Below are 10,168 nucleotides of genomic sequence, written 5' to 3'. Positions count from 1 at the left end.
AAGCGGTGTTTGGGTCCTGAAGGAATCCTCGCGCCTTAGTTTCATCGAAGGGGGGGAGGCTTCGAATGAAGAGCCATCCCGATGGAAGAGGAGATTAAGAAAGCACAAAAAAGGTACAAAGGAGGAGTTGAAGGTGGCAGGGAGAAGCGGGGGATGGCTGGGTGGCCGGTCGCTCGGCTCGCCTTGCCTTGGTCATGCGTGCTGATGCTGGTACCAGGCCGTGGATCATTTTATGATGCCAGTACCGGGCTGTGGCACAAAAAAGGTTGGGGACCACTGCTCAACAAGGTCTTGACTATTCAGCCTGTATTTTATTTTCTGATTTTTTTTGCCAATATGTAAGACAGAGCATTTATTTGTTGAGATTTGAAGTTGCCATTTGATTGACCATTCTGATACATAGTCGAGGTCTTTTTGGTAGTAGTATTGTCTGTGGTGTTGAATAGCTTTACATCATCAGCGAAAAGAACGCAGTTCTCTTAATATGATCACAGAGGTCATTTATGTAGAGTATGAAGAGAGTTGGTCCTAGAACACTGCCTTGGGGGACACCACTACTGACAGGTACAGAATTTGATAGGACACTCCCAATTTTGACCATTTGTTGTCTGTTTGACAGGAATGCTTCTATCCAGTTATGCAGTTGTCCAGAGATACCATAAGATTTTAGTTTTAGGAGTATTTTATCATGTACCACTGAATCAAAGGCTTTACAGAAGTCTATGTAGATTGTATCTATTGCTTTGCCCTGATTCAGTTCTGTAGTCCATATGTTTTTGCAGTGTAAGAGTTGCAGATTACAGGATAGATTTTTTTCTGAAACCAAATTGTTTATTAGAGAGTGGGTTGTTTGTCTCTAAGTGGAGGATAATGGATTGATTAATAATTGATTCCATGACTTTACGGGTGACGCAGCATAAGGAGATTGGTCTATAATTTTCAACTAAGCTGGGGTCTCCCTTTTTGAAGATGGGGATGACTGTGGCTTGTGACCATAGTTTTGGCAAGGAGCTGGTCCTGAAAGATTTTTCAAAGATTATGCTTAGAGGTTCGGCTATGGCAGTGGATAGCTTTTTTAAGAAGTAGGCACAATATTCTGTCCGGTCCAATAGATAGGGATGGCTTTAGATTGCATAGTGCTTTGTCAGCAATGTCTTCTGTAACTTCGATATATATTAGATCATTGTAGTTGTCTGTGGTTCAACTAGGAAGTACTGGGCTTGATCCATTGCTGTTTACAAATACTGAGCCAAAGAATGTGTTAAAGATGTTGGCTTTAATGGTGTCATTGTTGCAGTCTTTACCATTAGGTCCTATCAGGGGTGGGATGGACCTTGAGTCTTTTAGTTTGTTGTTTACAAAATTGTAGAAAGCACAGGTGGAATTTGTGTGTAGAAGGTTTCCCTCTTGTTTAATGTGATAATTAGTGCATTCAGTTTTTATCTGGTGACAGATTTTTGTATCAGCTAATTACTTACTTAATTAATTAGTCCTAATTACTCTCTGAAGTCTGTGTCTGTGTCTGTGTCTGTAATAGTAATCATAACAACAATAACAATTGCTTTGGGCTTCATGGGAAAAATATTGCAAAATGAACTGTGCAGAAATAAAGTCGCAAAGTGGGGACTTGGAAACAGATAAAACAGATCTGTAACACACATTGTTGATTTGAGGATAGTATTCTTGGTGGAAAGAGAATGTATTTACAAGTGGCACCAGCTGGCTTCTGTCTTTGGGAGGGCTCAGTTGAGACATGTTTGGTGGAAGATCCAGGTGGTATTGAAGTCAAACCATGGTGGAGAAGCTCAATGACCCTGGAAAAACTCTTTGAGGAAGCGCTACACGCTAGAAAGGATAAGTGTAACAGGTGCTGGTTTCACATGCTGCACCTGGGAGGTATCAAACTTGATTTCATTGAGGGCTTCATCAGGATTGTGTTTGACCTTGGAGGGTCCTTTCAAATGTGGAGATTTTTACTCTGAATTAAGATTTGTGCGTAAAAGGTGCCTTAGCTAGCATTTGGAATTTATCCAGATACCAAGAATTTTGGGCCGATCAAAAAGAATTATATTGCAATATGATAAGGTAAAATTGACAGCGTGATCTGCAACAGGGGATTGTTGGTATGCTTAGTTGTCAAATACACCTTGGGGCCAAGGGAGAAGACTGTCAAACAATATCTTCAAACATTTGGGGGAGTTCTCTTTTCCAGGCCTTTTTTCACTGAGAGGGTTAAAATTCAGGTTACATTACATGGTAAATAACATAGCACAGGGAACCCCAACCTTTGGGCCATGGCTGTGGCTCATGGGGGGTTTGCCACAGGATCAGATGCACATCCTCAATTGCATGAGCAGCAGATGAGTGCATGGGTGTGCATTTGTCAGCCATTTGCGCTAACTATCCCTTTCCTCCCCGCTGGTCCATAAACCCGGAAACATTGAGGAATTCTGACATAGCGTACATGGATTTTTATTCTGTTAAATAATACAATGGATTATATACTCCCAGGATTCTCAGCAATTGCAGTACTGAGTAGGGGAGTCTGGGAATTAAAATCCAGAAGGCCCAGATGAGGAAAGTTGCACTTGAAACCTCATAACCAGAGGTGGTATTCAGCAGGTTCTGACTAATTCTGGAGAACCGGTAGTGGAAATTTTGAGTAGTTCAGAGAACCGGCAAATACCGCCTCTGACGGGCCCCGCCCCCATCTCTTTCCTGCCTCCCGAGTCCCAGCTGATTGGCTGAGTCTTCTTTTGTTGCCCTGCACAGGAGAACGGAGCTGGAAAGCAGGTTAGTTGGATAGAGAGGGAATGGGGATTTTGCAGTAACCTTCCCCCAGGAGTGTGGAGGGAATGGAGATTTTACAGTATCCTTTCCCTGCCATGCCCACCAAGCCACGCCCACAGAACCGGTAGTAAAAAATGTTTGAATCCCACCACTGCTCATAACTTACTAATGCTTATATAATGCACGTGTGCAAAATGCAGCCTTCACGCGTCAAGATTGGAATCGGGAGAAAACAAACAAATAGCAAGACGATCAGAAAGGAAGTGGGAGCTTTGCTGTTAATGAATGAAAGTGTATTCCAATGTTTTCTCTCCTATCTATTATTTTGCCTGTTTCTCTTTTGTTATAGTAATTTGGCTGAACATGACTTGGCCCTTTCTTTTGAAACAAATACAAAACACTCTCAAAATACAGATCTGGGTTTCCAATCCAAGTCCAAGAGCATCTTGTGGTAATTGCAGAGGTTTGTGTTTAGAAAAGTGTTGTGTTCAGGGCTTGTCTTTGTTTTCATTGGCACTCTCTGCCATACCAACTGCCAAATGCAGACTCTTGCTTTACACACAGCTTGTTGGAAAGATGGTAGATTCCTCAGAAGAGGCAGCTTATGTGCTTAGATGCCTTCGCTTGCTAGCAATCAGGTTCTGGGTACCATTCTAAAGATACCTTAAAGATGCAAAATCCTTCTATGACTCAGCATCAGATTATCTTCAAGACTATGGTCCTGTGTAGAGATGACCTTGGGGAAGTTATGTGATGAGCATGAGTAAAATATGAGTCTAAACCAGGAAAACAAGAAAGTGTGAGAAAGAAACTAAAGTCCCAAAGGTGCTTTTTTCAAGAGGATTTTCTGTTTTTCCTTTGAAGACGTTTCGCTTCTGATCCAAAGAACCTTCTTCAGAAACTTCTTTGAATGAGAAGCGAAATATCTTCAAAGCAAACCAGAAAGTCCAGTTGCTTCTTGAAAAAAAAGCACCTTTTGGGACAACCATGACTTGGATGACTTCTAAGCTTTCAAAGCTCTGTTACTGTATCAATCAAGTAGACTTCTAGTGTCTGTTGTGGGATTTGTTTCCTGATCTGGCTCACCATAAAAGCCTGATAATTTTCCAGTTAGAATTGGCCCAATCTGTATGACCTCAAAAGAGAAGCAGATCAGGGTCCACCACCTTGGGGGCATAAGGGCAGATTGGAACAACTCGCCATGGCCAACTCACCACAGGACTAGACATAGGACATAGGACAACTCAACAATTTCAATATAATTATTTAAAATAATTAAAAAATTGATTTAATTTTTGTCATTCACATTTCATTTTGTCCCCCCTTTGGCATTCTTTCTTTAATGATTCTATTCTATTATTTCTTCAATATTAGAGTAAATCTTATCCCACAGAGAGTTATCCCATGGCAAGTTGGTCAGGGTGAGTTGGCCATCATGAGTTGGCTATGGTGAATTGGCCATGGTGAGTTGCCTATGCTGAGTTGGCCGCAGCAAGTTGGCCATGGTGAGTTGGCTGTGGTGAATTGGCCGCAGCAAGTTGGCCATCGTGAGTTGGCTGTGGTGAATTGGCCATGGTGAGTTGCCTATGCTGAGTTGGCTGCAGCAAGTTGGCCATCATGAGTTGGCTGGGGTGAATTGGCCATGGTGAGTTGCCTATGCTAAGTTGGCCGCAGCAAGTTGGCCATCATGAGTTGGCTGGGGTGAATTGGCCATGGTGAGTTGCCTATGCTGAGTTGGCTGCAGCAAGTTGGCCGTGGTGAGTTGGCTGGGGTGAATTGGCCATGGTGAGTTGCCTATGCCGACTTGGCCGCAGCAAGTTGGCCATTGGCTTGGGCAAGTTGGCTGAGGCAAGTTATCATAGACCCCATAAGGAAGAGTGAAGGGCTGCTTCATGGTATGAAACAGTCTCCCAGTTAAAATTAGAATAGTTTGCTCCCTGTCTTCTACAAACAACTTAAAACAGAGTCACTTCATAGAGTATTTGGGAACCAACTCAACTTATTTTTCTTTTGTAGGGTTTTTTTTTTATGGGTCCTTGGTACTCACTGAGCTTGATTGATTTTATGCACACCTTTCATTACCCAAATAAGTTATATCATCAGTGCTACTAAGGAGAGGGAGTTTGGATAATGAAAGATCTGCATAAAAACAACCAAGCTCAGAGAGCACCGAAGACTCCCTCATTTCAACCCTGAGCTACAAATATTCTTATTTATTGGCACATCTATTTTGTTTTAAAAAAATTTGCTATGGAATTTTTAGAAATATATGTCTTTTATCTGTGAACCTCTGAAAATCCTTAACTGGATTGCAGAAAGATATAAATATAATAAATAAATATATGACGAATGATGCTATTTTGTTTGTCATCGAAGCCTTATTAGTGATTTATAACAACATCAGGCCATCACTCAGTATTCACCGAAATTATAAACCTATTTGTATTGCTGTTATTTTGGAAAAATGAGGCCTTGGAAAAACCCTTGCTGGAGGGAACCTGACTTTCCCCTACTGCATTTGGACCCCGACACTATGTTACAGATTTCAGGATTTCATCATCTAAGCCACACACATGCATGGAGCCAAGATACATAAGATCTAGTTGCAAGCAAGCGTTAGTGAGACAAATGAAAGATATACACTCAGAATTGTGTGTTTTCTCCAACACTTTCCTTGTACTGCTGTGCTGCATGAATCCCTAAACTGCATGTGATCTGGATCACACAGTTCCCAAGTTAAGTCTTGTAATTAAGTCCTGTAATTATAAGGTTTCTCTGCTGCCTCTTTCCTCCTGTAGTTTAAGAAAACAATTCTAGGGATTCCTTAGCAGGAATCATGGAAAGCAGCTTTAGAAGGGTATCTGATATTGTATTATTATCTGATATTATCTGACATTGTATCTGATATTAGCATAGTTGAGAAAGTTCAGAAATATTTCACAAGAAGAGTTCTCCACTCCTCTTCTCATTGTAGAATACCTTATGCCACCAGACTTTAAATTCTAGACCTAGAAAACTTTGAATTACACCGTCTTCGGTCTGATCCAAGTATGGTATATAAAATCATACATTGCAATGACTTACCTGTCAATGAATACTTCAGCTTCAACCATAACAACGCAAGAGTACACAATAGATGTGTACTCAAGGTTAACCGCACCAAACTTGATTGCAGGAAACACAACTCCAGCAACAGAGTGGTCAGTGTCTGGAATACTCTACCTGACTCTGTGGTTTCTTCCCCAAACCCCCAAAACTTTAACCTTAGACTGTCTACTATTGACCTCACCCCTTTCCTAAGAGGTTTGTAGGGGGCGTGCATAAGTGCACCAACGTGCCTACTGTCCCTGTCCTATTGTTTCTTTTATTTTTCTTTTATGTATCCATTTTATGTATTCATAACTATGTATATACTTATACCTATTATTTTGTAAGCGATTGACAAATCAAAATAAATAAAAATAAAAAGGGGCTGGCGAAAAGATTACCATTTCTCTGAATGTTTCACTGTTTTGTTCGCACTCATCCAGGGGTGAGCTTCAAGAACTTTAGCAAAGGGTTCTCTGCCCAGTTGCTAGGTGGGTGTAGCCATAGTGGGCGTGATCTAATCGGCCTCCTGCACCACAGCGGTGTGAGGGGGGATATTTGCTCTCCCTGGGCTCTGGAGGCTTTTCTCAAGCCTCCAGGAGGGCAAAAAATGGGCCTCTTGGGCTCTGGAGGCTCTCTGGAAGCCAGAAACGGGCCCATTTCCAACCTTTCCAAACTTCTGGGAGGCCCGTTTTTTGCCCTCCCCAAGTCTCCATGCGCGCAAGAAATGATAGATGGAAAACAATCAAGGAGAGAAGCAACCTGGAATTCAGGAGAAACGTCCAATCGGTGAAAACAATTAACCAGTGGAACAGCTTGCCTCCAGAAGTTGTGGGTGCTTCAACACTGGTTGTTTTTAAGAAGAGACAGCACACAGCCACTTGTCTGAAATGGTATAGAGTCTCCTGCTTGAGCAGGGTGGGGTTGGACTAGAAGACCTCCAAGGTCCTGTCCACGTCTATTCTGATTGGTTGATTGATTATCTAGAAAATTCCTTGTCATTCACTGCATCCTATCTTAGTATAATTTTTTATGAACTGTTGCCTATTGAATTCAGCCCATGAAAATTCATCGAGTCAATGTGGCACTTGAAAGTTTTCTGTGGCTTCAGAGCAAAATCTCTTGCTGAAATATTAGAGGCTGTACCTTTCAAGCAATAATGAAGATGAAATTGTGTTGCCCAACCTTTAAAGGTAAAGGTAAAGGTTCCCCTCACACATATGTACTAGTCATTTCCAGCTCTAGGGGGCGGTGCTCATCTCTGTTACAAAGCCGAAGAGCCAGCACTGTTCGAAGATGTCTCCGTGGTCATGTGGCCGGCATGACTAAACATCGAAGTTGCACGGAATGCAATGTTCCCTTCCCACCAAAGTGGAACCTATTTTTTTTACTTGCATTTTTATGTGCTTTCGAACTGCTAGGTTAGCAGAAGCTGGGACAAATAATGGGAGCTCACTCCATTACGCGGCGCTAGGGATTCGAACCACCAAACTGCTGACCTTTCTGATCAGCAAGCTCAGCAACTTAGCCACTAAGCCACTGTGTCTCTTTAAGTTGCCTCTAACATAAGAGCAGAATTATTTCCCTATGGGTCATTATTAAAGAATAGTGTGTGAAAGGTGACATTTATGTCTGCATGCCATCAGCAAATCTTAACATTTCTGATCTCTCCATTCTCTCTGCAATGCTGTTAAACCTGGAGATAGTTTTGAAAATTGTACGTAAAAGACCATGCGATCCAGAGGTATCATGGGAACAATTACAGTGATAATAGCTCTTTATACATTTTCACTTGAAATTAATGTTAAATGCTACTCATTAAAGAAGAGAGTGAAAAAAAACATGGTGTTGATTCCTATATTAAAAATATATCTACTGTAACTTTGCAGCTTATTCTCCAATAAAAATTCTACATTCAGAGATTGCTTGAAATATTCAGATATGGACTTCCATGGGAATCTCTCTCCAAATGTATTTTTAAAAACAAACTTTAAAGGAATTTCAAATCAGATAGATGTGTCAAATTGCTTTTTGGTTGAGGGACTAAAGAGATCTGTCTGAACAAGATATTTCCCATAATATTTAGAAATATTTTTCCTAAGCTAGAATAAAATAAACAAAGTTGAAATCTGCGGAAGGAATCTACGATTTGGCTGATGTCAGCAGAAGGGATCTAAAATTTCGATCATATATGTGCATATGTATGTTGGGTGTTCATTCAACCCAACTCAACACTTCATGCATGTTATGAAGGATGTGTTTGCAGCCCCCATGATAGCCTTGAGCTCTTAAATACTAGAATTAGATAATGGAATAAAACGATGTGTTCATTCTCCAAAACAAATCGCTAGAATAGTTGGAATGTTAAACAGTTTGGTTTCGTATCTCAGCAGCTTGCCCTTTTAAGCTGCAAGTCTTTGTAATTTTGGAAATAACTCATGGAGTCTCTTTTCTAACTAAATAAATATAATCACTCTTCCTCCCTTCACAGCTCACTACTACTTGTTGGTATCACTACCAATGTTGCTGTCATAATGGATTAATTCCTACAGTTTAAAAGGAAACTTGTAGTATTTCTAGCACATGTAGTTATTCCAGAAGGTAGTGGCTTGTAACCACTTAATATTTCAAGATTTCAAAAGAACAAATAAGCTAAACTTCAAATACATTATATGAAACAAAAACAGTTCTAGGCTGTTCCATTTCCACCTGTTGTACTATCAAGCTTCTTGAAAATAGGTGATACCACTAAACACAAATATATTTTTTAAATTAAAGAAACTCAAGATAGGCGCTGTGATGCCCTCCAGAACTTTTGAACTACTATTCTACATTCCTTGACTATTCTGGCTTGCCTGAAAGAAGTTAGTCATCTGGAGGACATGAGACTGATCCATAGGGACAATTCTAATTAGCAATAGCCATTCTTTTGCTTCATTTTCTGGATGAGAAGACAGTGCCAGATTCATGCTTAGAGCTTTCCTGAATCCTACCCCGAAATGAGAAAACATCTTTCTTCTAGATCAGGGGGAACAAACTCCCAGATGTGTCACATGCTGGCCCCACCCTTTAGCAAAGGAGAAAAAAGTCCCAATATGTCATGTGACACCACCATGACAATGCGAGTTTGACACTCCTGTTCTAGATCATCATACTTTGAAACCATAACCTATCTGTAGCTTATACTAATTTAAACTTCAATAAGTCGTTCATTGTGCAAGGGTGTCATGAGAAATTGGTTATTTTATAACAAAAATGGATGCTTCATTCCTGGAGCATTCTCATACATCCATGGCTTCTTGTTACATCTGAATTAGAGGACAGTCTATGCCAGTGGTGGCTAACCTTTTTGGACTCCTGTGCCAAAAATTGTGTGCACACTGGAGTTCGCGCGCTCGCGTGCCAGCACCCAGAAGGCAATGCGTGCCCTCATGCCTCCCCCTCCCCCCACCACCCCCTTACCTGCACTGAGCCTCACAGCTGATTTTTGGCCAGTTTGAGGCCTTTTTCAGCCTCCCAGAGGCTTGAAAAAAGCCTCTGCAGGACGAATAATAGGCCCGTTTTGTCACTTCCAGTATTATAGGAAGTAATGAAATGGGCCTATTATTCGGGCTGCAAAGCCTGCAGAGGTTTTTTCAAGCCTCTGGGAGGCCAAAAAAGGCCTCAAACCAGCTGAAAATCAGCTGTGAGGGACACACATGCACAGTGAGGTAAGTTTGCCTGCGGCTCACATGCCAGCACAAATGGCTCTGTGTGCCACCTGCGGCACACGTGCCATAGGTTTGCCATCACGGGTCTAAGGGCTCTAAGGCAATGTTTCTCAGCATTGGCCGTTTGAAGATACTCGGACTTTAACTCCCTGAATTCCCCATTAGCAAATCCATATATCTAGATGCTGCCAAGCTTTGGAAATACTTCTCTAGAAAAATCAGAGTAGAGATCCAGTCTAGAAAAAGCAGTGAGGAAGGCTATGGAAAGATGAAATCCAGATAAAGCAATACTTACTTGAACATTATTCTGTTTTGTAGGCAAACCCCTCAGATTCAAATTCTTTATTTTGCTTTTCACAGCTTCACAGTCCTGATGGCTTGGCTAAACGAGTTGCAATCTAAAAAACAGAAACCAAATGAATTAATATAAAAATTGGTCTAAGATACTGTTTTGCCTCCACAAGAGATCACATTATGTTGTAATAAAGTGGAGGTGAAATTCATTCATTTCAAAGTAATTAAAACATTTGAAAGGTGTATAATTTTAATTGCAGCCTTTGAGGACCATTTGTCTGCTCTTT

The sequence above is a fragment of the Pseudonaja textilis genome, chromosome 5 (genome assembly GCF_049901715.1).
Source record: "Pseudonaja textilis isolate UNSWEBS1 chromosome 5, rPseTex1.2, whole genome shotgun sequence".
Lineage (NCBI taxonomy): Eukaryota > Metazoa > Chordata > Lepidosauria > Squamata > Elapidae > Pseudonaja > Pseudonaja textilis.
This window is presented reverse-complemented; position numbering follows the sequence as displayed.